The sequence below is a fragment of the Manis javanica genome, chromosome 16 (assembly GCF_040802235.1).
Source record: "Manis javanica isolate MJ-LG chromosome 16, MJ_LKY, whole genome shotgun sequence".
NCBI classification, from domain to species: domain Eukaryota; kingdom Metazoa; phylum Chordata; class Mammalia; order Pholidota; family Manidae; genus Manis; species Manis javanica.
The window spans coordinates 2,469,840-2,491,576 of NC_133171.1; the positions used below are offsets into that span (position 1 = coordinate 2,469,840).

Consider the following 21,737-nt stretch of genomic DNA (forward strand, 5'->3'; position numbering starts at 1 on the left):
AGCTCATGGCAAACTTTAACATGCTTTGAGTGCTTTTTAAATTTCAGCTATTTTAATTTCTTTAACAGGAGGTGGAGCTTGATTTATAGTAGATGATTGGAAATGGAGCAAGGATTATAATAAGGCATCTATATAAGGCTATATGAGTGTGTGTGCACATGTAGTACCAGCTAGCCAGATGGCTGTCTAACCTAAAGACACTGCAGATAGTATTTGTAAGATTTTTAGCTATTAATGGATTACACACAGGAGGTTTGGTAATTATAAAAAATATTGATGCAAGCAGGAAATCTTGTGTTGGCACAGTCGCGGTATGTAGTGCTCAGAGCAGGAGTAACAGGACACACACACACTTGTCTTCTGCTTGCTACTCACACAACTGTCATTCCCAACTGTTGTGGAACCTTCTGGTTGCAAAATTCCATCCCTCACATAGTAACAAGAGAGTCGAAACAGTCCCTCCCTCCTAAGCTCTGATCACACAACAGTTTCGTAACCATGTTCTCTCAGAAAGCTCTGTAGTCCACCCCACTGGAACAGAAGAAAATGATTTCCAGAAAGGTAAAGCAGACATTTCTCTAGCAGTGGTTCCTCTCCTGTTTGTCTTATTCTAAAAGCGTAGTATACTATTACCCTAAAGTTTGGAAAAAGGAAGGTGGTTAGCTTATGAATTTCCTCAAAAATATATATATTTTTTACTGTCTCAATAACTATTCCATTTAAGTATTTATTCTAATTGATGATCTTGTATCCATTTTGACACCATTAAAACAAATTCACACAACTTTTTTCAGTCAAATCTCTAAGATTTCTTATTAAGAAATCCTTTATTTTCTTATTTAGAAACAGAAGTCTTGTCCCAAACCAATTATTATTCAAAAAAGTTCCCAAACATTAGCTATTTTATGACAGTGGTCGGTGATTCATATTCCCCAGAGGCAAAGCTGCCATTTTGCAATAAACCACAAGAAAATATTTTACTGTGTCTGTTCTCACAGATTCAAAGAAAACCAAAATAAATTTGGACCGTACCTATATAAGAAATTCTGGGATGCTGCAGAAGGATTAGCAGGTGATTTAATAGTATGAATTTCTTGTTACTAAGATTTCCTTGAAACTTGCTTATTTTTCTGGTAACCTAAAATATATGGCACTATTGAGATGTCAGCATGAAATATTAACCAACTGTGTTGCAGATAAGTCAAACGAATGATTCTTTTATTTTAAAGATCTAGGAAAAAAAGAAAGAAATGTTAATGCTTCTTACCATGTCCAAATTACAACTCGATTCATTGCTAATTAGCCACCTAAGATTAATTGCCGAAGTATTAACAGGTATTCTGTGGTATCCTCATCGGTAAAATGGGGTGATAATTATAACCTACTCCTAGGGATGCTTTACAGAAGAGCAGTAAGTGTTTACTGCATAATATGGATGTGCCCACTTCTACCTAACTATCTAACTAAATGGCTCGTTCTCTTTATCCTTCCATCATGGACAATGTCTCCTTTGTATTATTTGTCAGTGTCCCTACGTCCTGTCTTTCTTTCTTCCTTCAGTTACAGAGTAATTTAAGTAAGCATTTATTTCCAAACTTACGACTACTTGCCATTCTACTGCTTAATTTTCTTTCTCTTCTTTGCTTCTGAATTTGAAGTGAATGGCTCACTCTTAAATCCAGGACAGTATTTTTAGGTTGTATGAATTCTGCAAATTGGACATTTACCCTCTTAAGTTCAATTACAATGACTCTTCTATTAATATTTACAAGTGCCTTGAATTCTATGGATGAAAAATAGGACATAATCTCTTTTGCTTCTAGTTTGTATTGCCCTGGCACCTGGCTTCTTGAATATAGAATCTCTCTCTGACCAATTAAAATCAGAATTAGCTTTTTACAACTACCCATAACTCACAATGTTAACCTCATTTCCAACCACATTTTTCTTATCCCCTCAATTTTCCCTTAACCAGCACCCTCCTGCCTACTTCCCTAACTCCCTGCTTTCATTTAGAAAGTTTGGGATTTCAGGATTATGACCCTAAGATGTAGAGGTCCAATGTGATACATTAAAAAGATTTTTTTTCCTCACTCTTCTTCAAAAGATTACAAAAGATAAAAAACAAGTACACTGCATATTGACTAAAAGGTTGTTCAAAAGTAGATTAATCCAGTGATACTCCAGTATTACCATCGGAGGGTGTCTGGGGATAGAATGCAGTTGTCCACCAAGGCATCAACTTGCAAAAGCTAGTGAGAACATCCAAACATTCCTAGCTTCTCCTAATCAGACACACCACCTTAATTATCTCCTAAAAATAGGCTTTTATCATGGAACTCCCTTGCTAACAAAATAAAATAGCTTCCCCCTAACTACAAGATGAAGTCTGTTTTCCCTTGCTGCTTTCAAATCACAGTGTGGTCCAAGTGTCCATGTCCAGCACTAGAATCAGCAGCATCATAACTAAAGTCTGCATTCCAGCTCAGTGATTCTGCTTGTTATTTTTGCTCTAAGTTTGGGGCTATCCTTCCTCCAGATTTCCAGTCTATATCTTTGCATGCAATGCCTGCCTTCCTCCTCTTTGTTCATCCAGACCCTACCCATCTTTTAAGATCAACCTGAACCGGCCATTTTCTGTGATCACACTATCAACTGGTCCAATGGACTCACATAAAATTGGCATATTCTTAATAAGATATTTAATCACAACAGCAACTGTATGTGCTATTGTTGATTTACTTTTTTCTAGGTTTCTGTCTTCTGGTCTAAACTGTTTAGAATAGGTAACTGTGTTTTTATTCCATATAGCCTTCCCTTTAGCCTTCTTTATTAATTAATGACTAACCAACTCTGGATATTATCCACAAACCATTCTTGCAGGGAAATGAGATCCATAGGCTATTCCTTGTTTCCAGTTTTTGTTTGTTTTGGTGTTTGAGACTTTCTTGGTGAGAAAACTAGGTAAGAGAGAATGTTCACTGCTAACATTGACAGCTCATTGAGTTTTTAGTTTCTGCCAGTAAAGTGACTGTGTTGGACCAGCTCACTAAAGTCTACTCTAGGGTAAAGAATCTATGGTTTTGTTGGTTCTTCTTCAAAGATTGGGGAATTTTCGAATCAGGTACTTTGTGATAACTTTTAATCATGAATCTCACTTTTTTAGATTTTCTCTATTCCATTCTCTTTCTATGGGCTCCTTCATTCTTTTTCATTATGAGCTACTTGAAATGTCACTGTCAAAATCACGTATTACTTCAGAACAGACAAACTTTCAACAATCTTCAGTTACAATATTTAGATTATATATTCTAGGCTCTTTTCAGTTTGAAATAGGAGGCTAAATGTAATTGCATTCACAATAAAATACTGATCTGAAAACAAAATTACTTTGTGCATTTTACCCCTTTCTTTGGTGCTATATAATTTGATTATGACTATAAGAATTATATGACTATTTTTCCCAAACCTAATTGCATTGCAGTAAAAATTAAAATAAAAAAATGTACTTTTTATTACTTCTTTTTAGGGAATATTGAGATATGATTAGAGACTATTGACTGGAAGTTTTTCAAAAGGTAGTACAAAATATATATTTAAAAAATGGTCTTTTTTATGATTGCTTTGAAGTCCTGGCTAGAAATCACCTGGCTAGATCAGTACCACAAACCCAAAATCTAAATGCTTATTTAATCCTTTGTTACTCTTCTCAACTTAAATTTTAATAAATCAAAACTGTTTCTAAGTAATGCAATTAAAAATATAGATTAAAAACTATGGTTTCCACAAAGCTATATAACACAAGCAGTGAACTCTAATGTAAACCATAGAAATTAATAATAATTTATTGACACCAGTCTGTCCATTGTAAAAAATGTTAATACAATGCAAAATTTTAATAATAGGGAAAATGACAGTGAGAAGAGGAATAGTCTATTTGGTAAACCTAAAACTGGTTTAAAAAATAAACTAAATTTTTTTAAAAAGCTATGGTTTCTGGATTATTGTCTAACTTCATACACAAAAGTAAACTTGAAATGGATCGAAGACCTGAATGTAAGTTGTGATACCATAAACCTCATAGAAGAAAACATAGGCAAAAATCTCTTGAATATAAACATGAGCAACTTTTTCCTGAACATATCTCTTTGGGCAAGGAAAACAAGAGCAAAAATGAGCAAATGAGACTACATCAAACTAAAAAGCCTCTGTACAGCAAAGGATACCATCAGCAGAACAAAAAGGCATCCTATAGTATCGGAGAATGTATTTGTAAACAACATATGCAACAAGGGGTTAACATCCAAAATAAATAAACAGCTCACATACCTCAACACCCAAAAAAGCAAATACCTGATTAAAAAATGGGTGGAAGATCTCAACAGACACTTTTCCAAAGAAGAAATTCAGATGGACAATAGGCACATGAAAAGATGCTCCACATGGCTAATTATCAGGGAAATGCAAATTGAAACCACAATGAGATATCACCTCATGCCAGTTAGGATGGCCAACATTCAAAAGTCAAGGAACAATTAATGCTGGCAAGGATGTGGAGAAAGGAGAACCCTTCTACACTGTTGGTTGGAATGTAAATTAGTTCAATCATTGTGGAAAGCAATATGGAGGTTCCTCCAAAAACTAAAAATAGAAATACCATTTGACTCAGGAATTCCACTCCTAGGAATTTACCTGAAGAAAACAAAATCCCAGACTCAAAAAGACATATGCACCTGTATGATTATTGCAGCACTATTTACAATAGCCAAGATATGGAAGCAACCTAAGTGTCCATCAGAAGATGACTGGATAAAGAGGATATAGTACATATACACAATGGACTATTATTCAGGCATAAGAAGAAAACAAATCCTACCATTTGCAACAACCTGGGTGGAGCTAGAGAGTATTATGCTCAGTGAAATAAGCCAGGTGGAGAAAGACAAGTCCCAAATGATTTCACTCATCTGTGGAGTATAAGAACAAAGGAAAAATAGAAGAAACAAAATAGCAGCAGACTCACAGACTCCAAGAAGGAACAGCTGGTTACCAAAGGGAAGAGGTTTGGGAGGGAGGGAGAAGGAGATTAAGGGGTATTATGATGAGTGCACATAATGTAGGTGGTGTCATGGGTAAGGCAATATTGGCACAGAAAAGACAAAGTCATGTTATAGCATCTTATTACACTGATGGACAGTGACAGCAATGTGTGTGTGGAGGGGGGAACTGATAATATGGGTGAATGTAGTAAACACAACATTGCTCATGTGAAACCTTCATAAGATTGTAGATCAATGATACCTTAAGTGAAAAAAAAGCTATGGTTTCTATTTGTTGTATATTTACAGTTTATGAAACTCTGCCTTCTCAATGCAATTCAATATTTTGAGCAATCTTGATTTTATCTCAGTCCTATGAAGCTCTTAACTTTGTTGCTGACCAAGGAATCATCCTAGAAAGAACACCCATTTCATAAATAGAATGATTTCCATCCTTTAATGATTAAATATGATTAACATTTTTACAATATGAAACAAAACCTTACTTGCCCTATCATCTTGGGCCAGTCATTTCTTTCTCAGCTTCAATTTCCTTATTTTGTAAAATAGCAAATAGCATATGAAGACTAGTGAGATAACATGTTCTAAAAAACAACTGTTCCAAAAGCATAATATGTTCTGTAAACTGGAGCTGTGCTATATTAATCTGCTTCTTTGGTCTCCTGGGGCTTGGTTATACTTACACTGGATGCTCCTTCTCCAATTAGGCCTCTCTCCTTGCCCTCTAATGGCTGGAAATTGTCTCCTCTGAAAATCCTAACTCCGCCCTTGAGTTACCCACTTATTTTGCTTTTAGCAGAGCCCTTGACTAGCTTGTGGGGGAAGTTAAGACTATTAAAATGAGAGGTCCCTTACTCCCTGATACTCCGAAGTGTCTTTCTTACTCCACCTTCTGCTCTTCTGCTCTCCTGTTGAGGAAGTGGGATCTATTCTTTTTACTTCTGGCAGGTTTGCTCCACCACTGTCTGCATTTCCTTTGATGTCAGCCAGGGCTTAGCCCCTCAGTCTCCCTGTCTCTTTCTTAATTCCATTTCTCTCATACTCTACAGACTTCTTTCTCCACCTAAAAGTCTGCTCAAATACCTCCTCTATTCAAAAAACTTTTCTTAGGCTCTGTTTTTCAATGCAATGAACATCCTGTCTCATTTTCTCTCTTTTCATTTTTATTATGACAGTTTTTTTAATCAAGATACTTACAATAAAATGCACAAATCTTGGTGTGCATTTCGATGACTTTTGGCTTACGTACACATTCAAGTAACCATCACCCTGATCAAGATATCAAACATTCTCACTAATGTTTTTCCCCTTCACTTATTTCACCACCCCTCAACCCATGGCTACCACCAGTCTGTTTTCTGTGTTTATGAGTTTATTTCTGTTGTGTGTGTTCATTTGTTTTGTTTTTCAGATTTCACATATACAGGCAATCATGTGTATTTCTCTTGACCTCCAAATGTGAAAGTTTAATCTACATTCATTACCTCTGCATCTGCACAATACCCTTTCTTCATATTCAGTGGCAATATTTCAAGTTTTCACTAAATCTGAAATGGTGTAAACTGACCATACCTACTATTTGTATGGCTCTTCATAGTTTCCAACATGCTTTTACATAATTTTGTGCATCACGGTGGAGTTTTAGCTTCATTCCTAGCTATGTGTTATGTTCCCACTCCTTATGTTTCTTTGTCTCTTACTTTCTTGTTTCGTCCCCATCTCAATGTATACCACCGTGGTATATTTACATATGCTTGAAATTACCTGTTACCCTTTAGACAACAGGTGAAGAATTTTTTTTTAATTCCTGATTTTACTAATAAGGAAACTAATATTCATAAAAAAGCTTCTGCGACTTGCCAGGATTTCCACATGCATTAAAAGACAGAGACAGGATATAAATTCAGATTTTCTGACACCAAACCTGGGCCATGTCCATAAAATAATGGCTAATTTCTACAGTAACAGTTGGATGTTTCCTCCTTTCTACATCAGTGGCTAATTTATATATTTTTTTAAATTTTTTATTAAGGTATGATTAATATACATTCTTATGAGGATTTCACATGAAAAAACAATGTGGTTACTACATTCACCCATATGATCAAGTCCCCATACATACTCAATGCGGTCACTGCCCATCAGTGCAGCAAGTTGCCAGAGATCCACTATGTGCCTTCTCTGTGATACACTGTTCTCCCCGTGATCCCCAACACCATGTGTACTAAACATAATACCCCTCCGTCCCTTTCTCCCTCCCTCTCCACCTGCCCTCCCACACCCCTCCCCTTTGGTAACCACTAGTTCATTCTTGGATTCTCTGAGTCTGCTGCTATTTTGTTCCTTCAGTTTTGTCTCATTGTTATACTCCACACATGAGTGAAATCATTTGACACTTGTCTGTCTCTGCCTGGCTTATTTCACTGAGCATGTCCTCCAGCTCCATCCATGTTGTTGCAAATGGTAGGATTTGTTTCTTTCTTATGGCTGAATAGTATTCCATTGTATATATGTACCACTTGTTCTTTATCCATTTATCTGTAGATGGACACTTAGGTTGCTTCCATATCTTGGCTATTGTAAAAAGTGCTGTGATGAACATAGGGGTGCATTTGTCTTTTTGAATCTGAGAGGTTGTACTCTTTGGGTATACTCCAAGGAGTGGGATTCCAGGGTCAAATGGCATTTCTATTTTTAGTTTTTTGAGGAACCTCCATATTGCTTTCCACAATGGCTGAACTAGCTTACATTCCCACCAGCAGTGTAGGAGGGTTCCCCTTTCCCCACATCCTCGCCAACATTTGTTGTTCTTAGTCTTTTCGATGCTGGCCATTCTTACTGATGTGAGGTGATTATCTTATTGTGGTTTTAATTTGCATTTCCCTGATGATTAATGATGTGGAGCATCTTTTCATGTGTCTGTTGGCCAACTGAATTTCTTCTTTGGAGAACCATCTCTTCATGTCCTCTGCAGTGGCTAATTAATATTATTTGGACCTTTATTTTTCCTCTTCCTAACAAACTGACATTTCTCAATTTTCCAGTTTATTCTGAATCCAGTCACCAAAATCAGAATGATGACAAACCTCTCCTCAAATATTTCCTCATTACTTAGAGTCTACATTCTAAATTCTTTAACATGGCATCAAGTCCCTCTGTTAGCAATCTTTCCAGTCTTATCAAACCATTCATTGACATATTGAATGTCTATTTTGTGCCAGGCAGTGTTCTGGGTATTGAGAATACAGTGACAAGTCAGGCACACAATATCACTGCTCTCTTGGAGTTGATGTTGTCATTCCTTGTCCTCCATTACACTGAATGAGTTGCAATCATCCAAACCCGCTGAAACTTTTTTTGTTTCTTTATGATTTTTCTCATGTTAATATTAGCCATCTGGTCTGTTTCTTCCTTCAATACTCAATTCGAGCTACCACATCCGATAGGAAATGTCCCAGTCTCATTTATTTTATACTGTCATATGTAGTTCCTTTACTTTCACACATGTCCTTCTTTCATTTATTCATATAAACATGTTAAAACGTCTCACATATTTTTCCTATGTGTCTGCAAGCAAGAGAAAGAAAATCATTTTGCATTCACTCTTTTCTATTTGTGTCTTTTATGGCATCTCGCATGGTGCTTTGCGAAAAGCAGTTATTTCACAAATGATCATTTACAACATGATTCCATGAACAAATGAGGTATGATCTTTGTCAGATAAGTTACCTACCTTACTCATATCTCCTGAAATGGTTTGCTCTAAGAACTTAGGAGTATTTTTTTTTTAAACCTGAACTTTTTTCTTTTTAAAAAATTAAGGTACTAGTTTTCACTGAAGTTTAGAGTCAGATAGTTATAAAGCATATTGTGAAAAAAAGCTATTTCCTACCATCTCCATTCTCTTTTTTTCCTTAAACACAACTATTTTCAGTTTTTGTAGCCAACTCTTTAATATTTACATTTGCAACTATAAATAACATAGGCATGTTGCTAATTTTTTACTTTTCCAGTTAGGCATTATCTACTGACTTCTCTGAAACAAGAAGGCTTATCTCTCTTTAATCACCACTCCCTATATTCTGCAGCGCAAGCAGTTGCAACGCCTTTCCCCTCGGTGCTTCGTGTAGATTAAAACTTTGTTTGGATCAACAGTGTTTGCATGTCCATTATCACCATGCCTGTGTGTGTCATGAAGAATGCTATTCACAGCCAAACCACGCAGTACACCACAGTGCTTCCCCTTTTTTTCATTTCCCTGATGAAATTAATTGCCTGATTTGTATATTTGCTTGGTTTTCTGTGTACTTATTAATTCAACCTAAAATGTATAAATACCATCTCAATACATTCAAATTCACTCAATATTTGGTCTTATTGAACAGCTCTTTCCTAGAGCTTTTTGACTTGAATTCTGAAGAGTCACACTCCCCGGGTCTGACCTACCACTAGTTTCGTGGGGATCACCTTTGCCAGCATTCTGGATTGCCTGCTCCTGTTTCTCACAGGGGCCACCATCTCCTGGATTTCATGACTTCCTCCTCATTTATTCCCTTATTTGGGGGTGGCTCATCCTCCAGGGACAGGTAGGGTTCATGGAAAACAAAAAATTTTACCACTTGGAACCACTGAGAATGTCTTCCCTTTGCCCTTAATTTGTAGTTTGTCTGGGTAAGAATTCTAGGATGTAAATAATCTTCCCTCAGAATTTTGAAGGCATTAATTTATTATCTTCTAGTTTCTAGCATTTCTATTGAGCAATTTCATGCCATTCTGAGCCTTGGCTCTTCTTATGTCATCTCTTCTTTCTAGAAGCTCATAATGTATTTTCTTTATTTCCAGAGTTTGAAATTTCACAATGATGTATCTTAATGTAGTTTATACAGGTTTATTATTATCTCTGGTACTGAGTTGTGATTTTTTTTTAAATATAAAATGTCATGTCCTTGAGTTTGTGCAAGTATGAAGTTAATTCAAAGGTGATTTTCCCTATTTTCTCAATTCTTTCTTTATGGAGCTCCTATCAAACGGATGTTGGGCTTCCTGGACATGTCCTCTATTTTTCTTATCTCTTATCCTCTTTTTTCCATTTTTGCTCCACTTTTGGAAGACTTCCTCTAGATTATCTTCCAAGTTTTCTACTGACTTTTTCATTTCCATAATTCTGTTTTTAATTTCTTAGGGCTCTTTCCATGAAAAATATTCTTTTTAAAAATAACATCCTTTTATTTTACACAGGCAATAGCTCATCACTGGGTGAATTAATACTAACTTTTAAATTTGACTCTCACCTACAGTCTTTGTTTTCTCCCCTTGCTTTTTCCCTGATTGTTTCAGTCTCTCTCCTATTAGAATCCTTGTGATCCTTGACTGCATACTCTCACTAGGAACACACAATAAAGACTGATTCAGCAAGTGTGTGGCTAGTTTTTATTAACCAAGGTCTTCATTATAACCACATGACCTGACTTTGCTCTTCCTTGTGGAGCCTCCAAGTGTCAGTGACTTCAGATCTTTTCCCTTGAGCTGGACAATTTCCCTAGGAAGTCTTCCAGTCACGTGCATGCGTGCGTGCGTGTGTGTGTGTGTGTGTGTGTGTGTGTGTCCAGACTGGAAAAAGGCAAGAAGTACTGGAACTCCTATCATTCATTATGCAGGCTCAAACCGTTGCTTTCACGTAGGACTACTTTCTGTGTGTCCGTCTCCACAAAATAACTCTTCAGTCTGCTGAAGTGATTGGTTGACCTGTTGCGTACAATAGGAGAGAATCTGGAAGTCCAGCTCCTTCTTAAACAGCTCCACTTGGAATAAGACTTACAGAGGTATTTGATGATGCCTAGTCCTGGATCTTTATTTGAAATATTTCCAAAAAAATCAGGCTACCTATTGGCCTTCCCTGCAGCTGGTTTAGAATTTATCTTCCTCAGATCTGTTCCCAGTTTCCAATTTTTTGTTGCTACTGTCTCCATTCTTGTTTAGTTTGTCTTTGTGGTTTGTACCTTTCCAAAAAAACCATTATTATCATTTGAGTGGAGGAAATGAGCTAAATGCTAATGGTTAATCTGCCATCTTAAACAAAGTGTCCTAGTGATACCAGGGTTCTTGTTCACGGAGTCAAAGAACGAACTTCGCAAATACTGCCTAATCCCACAGTCCCCTCACTAAGGTATTTATTTACAGTGGAAAAAAGATCCAGATTATTGTTTCTTTTAAACTTTTTTTAAACAATTTTTTAAACTTTTTTAAAAGATAAGGAAAAAATTTTTAAGTCTTACATTTTTGTCAACAGTTTTAAAATATCTCCTGATTCTTATTTTTGTTAATCATTTCCCTGTTAAACTGGGCCTTCGGGTTTATGGCCTTTCCGCTGGCTGGCATCGCTATTGTAAAATATACCTGTGCCTACAAGATTCCTGTAGGTTAGTTTTTGCTGCTGAGGAAACTGCTATTGGTAGCACTGAATCTCAATGACTTCCTGCAGGCAAACACCTGGAGGCAACTACCTGTACTTGTCTGCCAGCAGACACAAATATGCTTTAGGATAGGAAAGCTGATTTAAAAAAAAAAATGAGTCCAGCTCCTTTCTGTAATGTTTTACTTGTGTCTGAATGAAATGCTAAGTTATCTAGTCTAGGAATTTATCCTCCAACCTAGTACGTTGAGCAACCCATTTTTTTCAGCATAGAATTTCCAAACCTTAGAGATTTTCTATTGCCTTTACCCCTTTCCTGACGTCAGAGCTCTCTTGCCCTCTCACAGGATATGGTTCAGTGATAATGAGTAAAGAAAGACATCAACAACCTGCATTCAATGTGTAATGACAACATTTTAACCAGAGATTTTTAATAACAGACTTCTCAGTCTGTTGAAAGAAGGTTAAAATTTATATATATAATTATGTCATACTTTATTTGAATATACATGTGGAATTAGTAATATTTTATATACCTAGATATGGTCTACAATCTTGGTGATGACCATTACTTTAACTAAACCCTAAAATTTTGCACTTGAATTTAAATTATACCTTTAGAGGTATCAGAAATATCATCAAAATACTTCTTAAAGATTAAGAAAATTATGTGTACTGAAATAATGATTGAATATATTTTTATGATTTCAAAGACTGCTGCAGTCAGGACAGACTATAAAATCATTATGGATGAGAGTTGGCCTCAGTTCTTCCTCAGCCTAACTTCAAGATTCACTTCCTTCTGATTTTATTCTTACTCAGACAAAACTAATGGTGATTAACCAACTCTGAAGCTTCCTTTTATAACACAACCAAATTTCAACAAAAATTTCATTTTTTTCTTATTTGTCTTTTTGTCATCTCTGTTTTACACTTAAGGTATCATTTTAACATTTTTTTGAAAATCTTTATTTTTTTCTGCCATTTATAAGCACAACTTCCTAGAGTCTTTAATTCTTATTTCATAGTATAGCTAACAGATCCGTTTCCCCTAACATATTTTCCAACTTTCTACTGTACACATTACTAACACATAACATTTCTGTTTTATAACAAGGCCTTCCTAGAGTGCCTGTCAAAATATATTATTATGTGGCAAATCATATTTTCTCATAGTTTTAGTGTTATAATTAGCTATTGCATTCCCAAACAAGTAACTGATGTTAAATAAATCAAATACACAACTAACAAGAGGCTGCAAAAATGAAAATATGACTACAGCTCTCTTTAATGATTTAAAATACTATAGTGTTTTGTTTCCAAGGCCTACAGGATTTTTGAACTGGCAGGGAACTTAGAGATCATTGGTTTTTAACACCTGAATTTCACAAGTGAGGAAATGCACACCAAGACTTAGCAATTTCCTTGGGTCACACAGCTAGTTATCTACTTCCAGCTTAATGTTCTGTCAACCTTCTTGTTGCCCCCTAAATACATGATCTGTTGACCCTGACTTCAGGTTCCCTATTTGGTGTCGGGAATGATGTCCCAAGTGGAAATAGTATCCATTTCCTCCCACCCCTCATTGGAATTGTTTCTTATGCAAATTATATCTTTCCTTGAAGAACAAATGAAGCCTCTTTGATGAAGCACCTACCAAATCCTTCTCTCCACTGAAATCCTTTGGGAGTCACACTTTCCCATGGTGCCATCCTTTTGAGAATGTATTACTGAGATAGGGCAGGGACATGGGATAAGCATAATGATTAACTTTTCCTGCCTTTGATGAAAAATGTCAAGATAAAAACAGTATAGTAAGAATAGGAGGGACTCCGTCTTAAGGCTAAGGTTCTATTTTAAAAAGCAGGGAGTTAGGATGTAAAATTCCTAACATAGTTTACGGTAATCATACAATAACCAACCTTATCTTAAGGCAGGGCAAGTACTCCTAAATGATATGTCCCCACTGCTTGAGGGTAACCACTATCTTGGAGAAGAACAGGATCAAGAAATTCCTTGTGTTAAGTTTATCTTACAGAATATCTACAGGACAAACTATAGATGATGACATAATGTCTCTCACCAGAGAGAGACATCATGAGACACATGTCAAGCCTATGCATCCCCGAGACTTTTCCTCATTCTTGAAAGCCTTAAAAAAAAAATCCTAAGCCTCTCTCTGAGGTTGCCCACACTTCCTTTTGTTGAGAGTGTACTTTGTGCCTTAAATAAAGACTTCTTACTGCTCAACTTATTGTGTTCTGTCTCTGTGCTCTTTGAGTAGTGAGTGTCCTTATTACTTTGCTATTTCATTCAATTCCCTAGACTTAAGCACCAGTCATCTCCCTCTCTTTCCTACTTCAGACAAGGAGGAAAGGGCTACTAAGATCTCTGATTTGGGCTTGCACATTCCCATCACCTGGATGCAGTTCCAGAGAGAACTGTAGCTATACAATCATGTTCTTTAGCAACCTGCCCAAAAATCTCCTTTCCTGGCCTTTGGGAAGTTCTCAGAACATAATCTCACTCTATCCAGTGCTCTGCAGCTCCCCCAAATCTTGGGATGTTTGGAGCTTAGTTCCCATGCTGTGCAGACTCAGACGGACACTAGACGCCAGGTGACTCTGGCCTTAGGAGTTGGCAAGGGATTTGCTCTATGTTGAGTAAGAGTTCAGTGAGCCTCCTTTTCCTCCCTCTGTTCTTCCTTGATCTTTGCAGGCTACCTACCTGCTGCCATTCACTACCACTCTCTCATTAATACCTTCCTTACCTACATTCATCCGACCTGCTCAAGAATTTTTTCTCATTCAGAATCAAGAAACCTCCTCCATCTAGGTTGAGGCATCACCTAGTGCACAGGGAGAGACCTCCCCAAATACAGCTGCCCGACAACATTACTATCACTAAAATACTTGCCTCATTCCCTACTAGTTGACTTACTTCTTGAGGAAAGGTTCCTATGTCTGGTTTTATGATTATTTTTATATCTCTTAAAATGAATCACAAATATGAGGCATTCAATAAAACCATTTGAATGGTTGAATAAATGGCTCCATACTTTTGTTAGACTTTTCAGCCAGTTGCATTGTAGAGATAACTCAGGGTTAAGGTGCTTTCAGTACAAAGAATCACCATCTGAGAGTTTTTCCTATTTTTTTGTTCCTTGTTTGGAGGTCTTGTGTTCTTGCATTCCCTTAATCTTGCCTCCAGGTCAAATTAAATAGATGTATAATTCTATTAGACAACTTATAATAATTATACAAAAGTGTGTGTGGTGTCTTTATCAGCAGTAAGTTACTTCCTTCTTTTTTGGGGTGCCCCAAGGCCACTTAATATCCAAACAGGATTCAAGTTTGAATGGCTGTCTCTCTCTGACTGCTGACTTGAAGTAATTCTCTAATTCTCTGCTTTCATTTGATCTTATGGATAGTTTGGAGGTGTAGCCTCTGTGGAATGAGCTACAGTGACTTCATGCAATGGATGTTTACATAAAGAGGAATGGGCTTTCTTTGATCTTAGGGCAGAGGCTACACACTATGTAAACAGTCCACTGGCCCATTGATATTTTCCCAGTTACCACTTGATTACTACTTGCTGAGAATAAGGCCACCAAGGATTATTGATCAGCTAGCACTGTGCAACCTTAGCAGTTGGTCAGATTTGCCGTCCATATGACTGCCTCTCTACCCCAAGGACTGTTGTACCTCTGAGGCACCAAAGTAAAACATGGAGAAATCTAAGCTTTTGCTTTCTGCTTCCTTGTCAAGTAAAAGTTTTCAACAGGGACTAGTGCCAGTTAGTTTTTGTGGCATAAAAAACCACCCCAAAATGTAATAGTTTAAAATATTATTTATTTAGTTCACAATTCTGCAGGTCTTCAGTTTAGTGGGTTTATCCAGGCAGTTCTTCCGTTCTTGGCTGGATTCCTTTGTGTACATGGTCAGCTGCTGGGTTGGCTGGGTACTGGTTGATCTAGGATGGCCTCAGCTGGGATACCTCCTCTCCTCACCTGGTCTCTCACCCTCTAGCAGGTCAGCCAGACCTTTATTTTTTGGTTCTGCCAAATTCAAAATAATGAACCCAAATGCTCAATACCTCTTGAGACCTTGGCTTGCAACTGGTATATGATTCTGCCATATTTTGCTTGTTGAAACAAGTCAAAAGGCCGGTACAGATTGAGTAGAGAAATAGACTCCAATTGTTGATAGGTGAAATTGCAGCCATATAACAAAGGGGTGCACATTCAGTGAGAGACATAATTGCTGTCAGTTTCTATACAATCTACCAGAGCAACCCACAGAGCTTCCAACAAAACCCATCTAGATTACCTGTATTGGCCAAATAAAGACAGTCCACCGCAAGGAAGAGCTTTCAAGAAACTAACACATCACCAGACATATTAAGAGACTTGGAGGTTCAGAAAAGAGAATAAATTTGACACAATAAAGTGAATCTCTCTTTTTCATCAACTTCTTTATTTGCTGCAAAATACAACAGGCTATTTTAAAACTCTCTGATCTGTATTCTCAATGTGATCTGAGAGTATATCACATTTATTAAAATAAGAGCTGGCAATAATAAAGAGGGAAAAGACTCAAAATGGAATAGAATTGAAGTGCTGTAATGTTCTTATATTTTCCTGAAAGAGAATAAAAGTTAGGAATTAGTGCTGGCCTTTAGTAAGTTAGGAATGCCTACTTTAATTTCTAGGCTCATCATTAGAAGAAAAATTAATGAGCATATTGCTTCCAAACTAATAGAGGAGAACTCAAAAAATAGATAATCAGTACAAAAGAAGTAAAAAATGGAGGGTAAAAAGGAACATAAAATAGATGGAACATCTAATAAACTACTCAATAAGATGTTAGATTTAGAAAGAATATATTAGTAATCACATCAAATGGAGATGGACTAAATGATCCAATTAAAAGATAAAGATGTTAGATTGAATAAAATGTAACACTCAGCTGCTTTGATGAAACACATTTAAGACATAAGGATATATAATGGTTGCAAATAAGATAATAGAAAAAGATACACCACAGAAACTGTCAACCTAAAAAGCTAGTGTCCCTAGATCATTATCAGTCAAATGATACTCTAAGGCAAAATCTAATGTCTTTGCTAGAGATAAAGTGGTAAACTTTAATGATAAAATTTTCATTAACAGGGAGGATATAAAAAATCTAACCTTACGTATACCCATTACTGGCCCAAAATATGTAAAGCAAAATTAGCAGAACTATAAAACAGACAAATCTTCCATTATACTGAGATTTAAGCATGTCTCTCAATTATCTGATACAATGTGCAGACCAAAAGTCAGCAAGAATATAGAAAATCTGAATGGTACAATTGAAAAACTTGATCTCTTGGACACATGTGAAACACTGAATCAAACCACTGAAGAACATACATTCATTTCAAACACATATGAAACATTTGCAAAACTTGACAACATAGTGAACCATAAATTAAGACTTGAGCCATTTGGATTAAAATCATACTATAACTTCCCTCTGAGTCATTTCACTAAAACAGAAACATAACCCTAAAAAATAAATAGAAAATACTCATGTGTTTCAAAGCTAAGAAATTAATACAAATCTATATATAACACATGGATCAAAGAAGACATCATAATGAAAATTAGAAAACAAAAGTAAAATACTATGTATTGCTGGATGCATTTAATGCTGTATTTAGAAAGATCTTTATGGCTTAAAATACAGTAATTAGGAATAAGGACAGCTGACATCAGTGAGCTAAGCATCTACCTTAAGATCTTGGAGAAAAGAACAGTAAGTTAAATTTAGAAAAAGAAATAGAAGGGGATAGTGGTAAAGTCATGGAGATCATGAAGATTTTTTGGTGCTTGTATAAGCACAAGACAGGTCAGATCTTTAACCTTTCGTTTCTCCAGTGAGGACACTGAGGTGACTGACTCCAAAATTGAAAGATCTGCCATTTAAAGCACCTTTTTTAAAGCAAGCTTATTTGGTTTAAACTTCTGTGGAAGGACAAGAATCTACTCTAGGGGGAGAAGGTAAAATACGTTTAGGCTACTCCAAACACTATCCACCTCTGCTACTCTGCCCTAGCTGTACCAGCATGTCTAATTGTGAATGAATGATGAGGGAAGGTGCATTTTCTTTACAAAAAGATTTCGGTTGAGACTTGTCCCAATGGTAATTAAAAGCCCTTGTGTCCAAGTATATCCAATATAGCACTGGACCAGTAGTCCCCCACTTTTAAGATTGCATAACTGTTCCCTAATGGCCCAGATCCCAAAGGTCATGGCAGAAATCAAAGTGTCAAGCTGCTATAGAGGCCTGCCCTTCTCAATTTATATTGAATCTCCAAATGGAGATGCACTGCAAAAGTTGGGCTCACACCAAACTGGCCTGATTTGGGGAGAGGGGGGAGGGGAGGGAGGAAGGGAGATGTGCACAGAAAGCAGCCCCTCCAGTGATCCCAAGGCTCTGTAGTCCCCATAGAGCTCCCTGGAAGGTGTTCTTGTCCCACTCACCCCACCCTTACCTTCTCAATGCCACTCTTTCAACCTCATCCCTGGAGTTTCCAGGATAATTTCTTTTTAAAATGTATTGTTTATTTTCTAATGTCACCAGGACTTTATTTTCAAATGTTTTTTATATTGAATTTAACCTTTTGCTAAAAATAAATTAGAGTGATTGAAATTGATATTGACAGAAAGCTAACACACAATAAAGAAACTCAACAAAGCTAAAAGTTAGTTCTTTGATCAAAAATAAAAGAAGGCAGAAATAACCATTCTCAGCCACACACACAAAAAAAGATGAAGAAAAATGAGAAAATTAGGGAAAACATTATCCCAATACTTCTGAAAATATCAATCAAATGGACAAATTTATACCCAAAATAGGAAATAAGACACAAGAAATAAAACATCTGTGCAGTCCTTTTCCTAAAAGAGAAATTGAGTCCATAATTAAAAGCCTTCCCACATAGAAAACTCTTAATAACTTAGGATAAAAATAACACTAATTTTAACTAAACTTTTAAAAAGAATAGAAAAAGAGGAAATATTTTTAATTTTATAAGATCAAATGACCCTGACCCAAGGAAATAAAGAAAAAGAAAATATGAGCAAAAAATTACAGGATGATTTATTTCATAAAATGAGAGCATGAACATAGAGAAATATAAATTCATCATTGAGGAAATCATTCATAGAACTGAAGTAGGTAATGTAATTTCCAAATACTTAGCAGGAAAGAAAAAAAAAAGAGAGGAAAGTTGTTCGATAAGAAAATTCTGGGAAAAGAAAACTGGTAAATGTTAGATATAAAACAAAGCATACAAAAGATGAAAGAAACAAGTGAAAATTTATTAGCATCAAAAAAATGTGAATTAATTACACTGTTTATAAAAGAAAAAAATCAAAGATTCTCAAATTGGATAAAAGACAAAAATCCAATCTTTTACTGTTTACAAGACACCCAAACACAATGATTTATTAAGGGTAAAAATAAAAATGGATAAATACATGCCCGACAGAGATCAACTTAAGGATTACTATTTGACAATTTAAAAAAAGGTATACAGTACTACTGATGAGCGCTTCAATATGGATAGACTTCAAAAACATTGTGCTCAGTGAAAGAAGCCATACATAATGTACGATCCCATTTATGTGAAATGTCCAAACACAAAGGCAAATAATTGGAACAGAAACATTAACTGTTGCTTAAGGCTGGGAATTGGAATGGGTAATAATGGCATAAGATTTCTTCTTAGAATGACGAAAATATTTCAAGATCAGATTTTCATGATAGCTGCAAAGCTCTGTAAATACACTAAAATTTTTTAAATTGTAGACTTAAAACAGATGAATTTTGATATGTAATTATATTTCAATGAAACTGTTGAAAATATCAGTCTAAGACAATAAACATAAGATAGGACCCAGGTAGATTATTTTATACTGATGCATAAAACTTTGAAGGTTGTGAACTTATTCTAAATAGCATTACATAAAATATTCACATAATAGAAAAACTCACTTACAAAGAAAATTATAAAATTCACATCTATAGCATGATCCTATTATAAATAAAAAAGCAACATTTGTTTTATATACTTGTTAAAAGAGAAAGATGTGATAGAACCTCCCCCCAGATTTCCAACGTTGAGTTAATACTTTAGAAGGACAGAACTGGAGGGGACTGGGATAAAGATGTTAACTTTATTTCTTATTTAGCTTTTAAAATTAGTTTTATTACTGTTGTAGTTAAAATAAAATTCTCAACTTAGTCTTTGAGTTGAGGCAAACAGGCAAATATAAGTATTAATAACAAAGGATCTAACAATATACTTAGTGATGATGATTTAATGGATATAAGCAAAACTTTGTCCCTTAGAAAGAGGGAACTTTGTCCCTACTTTGCAGTATCCACAGAAGGGCAAAATACTAGGTTTTGGGAAACCAGGCCCCTGTACCAATGTGCTAAGAGAGAAGCCCTGGGCTCGTTGAGTCAATGCCTTTTCCCCCAGACTGGATTTAGGTAAGGAAGGATCTCAACTACCTCCATTCTATTGTTAGAAAAGACACCAAAAAAAAAAAAAAAAAGAAGTTACTTTTATAATTAATTCACAAAAATTTTGAGCAGGTGTTTTTCAAGAGCTTGTATTTTTGTTTCCTTTAGCGAAGCAGTTTCTGAGAACATTCCTGTCCTGTGTGGCTGCATTGTGAGATGTACCACGGTGACGAGGCCGCTTTGACCCTGTTCACAGCGGGCAAGACACAGCCCACAGGTGGCTGAGACAACTAACTTAGTACAATCAGTTCTCTGGTAATGTTGTACCCCATTCCATCACCCTCCACTGGCTCTGAGGAAAAATGAAACAGCCTGGCATGCACAAGGAAGACTTCTGTACTGCTGCTTTTCTTGGCTGGCCAGCCAGTGTGACAGGTCCAAGAAAATCAGGGTCTGCCCTGTTCCAGGAAATACAAGAACCCATACCATTGCTGACTGTGTTTCATTGAGTTTTTTCCTTTGGGGAGGGAAGCTTTCTCTGTCGGTGAGCTCAGTAAATCATTATGAAGCTAATTTGGCATCATTCATGGAGTTATTTTTGTTAAGAATTGTGCCATTCCTAGACCTAGTGAGGTCTAGGAATTTAACTAGAGATTAAATCCCAAATCCCCCTTTCCACAGAACCCATGGCAACCTGTTTCCCAAATCAATAAGCAAACAATTAATAACCCCTAAAGCAGAAGTGGTACAGAGATTTTTTTAAATTGCAGTGCTAGAAATGTAACTAATGTTTTAAAAGTGGGAAGAAAGCTAAGACACCCCCTTCTTCCTCTATAGCCAACTAATTGCAAATATTAAAACATCTTTAACAATAACATTTGATATAAATAACCGAATTTGACCCAAGACATACAAGTACAGTTAAATTGGCTAATTCTATTTGAAAATAAAAAAGGATTTGAAATTTATCTTTTAAAATAAGCATTTGGAACAGATACTTCCAAAACTGAGTTCCAACTATCTGGTAAAAAATAGATTAATCTAGGGGATGGATGAATGATTGATATAGGTGAAAGGGGAAAAAAATTAGTGAGAATGTTTGATATCTTGATCTGGGTGAAGGTTACATGAGTGTGTATACATGTTGAAATTCACTAAGTTGTACACTAAGATTTTTGAATATTATTGCATGTACCTCAATAAAAAATAAGCCAAAAAACTCACCAAAAACAAAAAAACAAAAATAACATTTGATTAAAAAAGAAATAAAATATGCAATTACAGATTTAAACATTAATATATTTATTAATTATTTATGTATTTGAGATATGCAATGTGATGATTTTATATACATATGTGTACATTGTGAAATGATTCCCCAACTGAGCTAATTAACACATCCATCACCTCACATGGTTACCATTTTCTGTGTGTGTGTGTAGTGAGAACATTTAAGATCTCATCTTTTAGGAAATTTCGTGTATATGGTATTAACTATAGTTACCATATTGTACATAGATCCCCAGAATTTATTCATCTTATAACAAATATCACAATCTTTTTTATCATTAAACCAGACAGAATAAAACTTTGGAAAGGAAGTAAGTATTTAATGCAAGAAGATAATATCACAACAAAATGAATCTAAGAAAAGGAATAATTAGTAAATAGAAAGTGTAATAATAAATTAAAAGAATAGAGAATTGATCAATGCAAGAGACCATTTCTTAAAAAACTCAGTGAAAT

The 21,737-nt window shown here is 35.7% G+C and overlaps 1 long non-coding RNA gene across 1 annotated transcript; it reads left to right on the plus strand.

The window, feature by feature from the left end:
• Nucleotides 1–440: 440 nt before the first annotated feature.
• LOC140846826 (uncharacterized) lies at nucleotides 441–20,483 on the plus strand. The gene is made up of 3 exons (XR_012126268.1): nucleotides 441–561; nucleotides 999–1,072; nucleotides 20,160–20,483. It is a non-coding gene; the product is annotated as an uncharacterized lncRNA (long non-coding RNA).
• The last annotated feature ends 1,254 nt before the right edge of the window (nucleotides 20,484–21,737 follow it).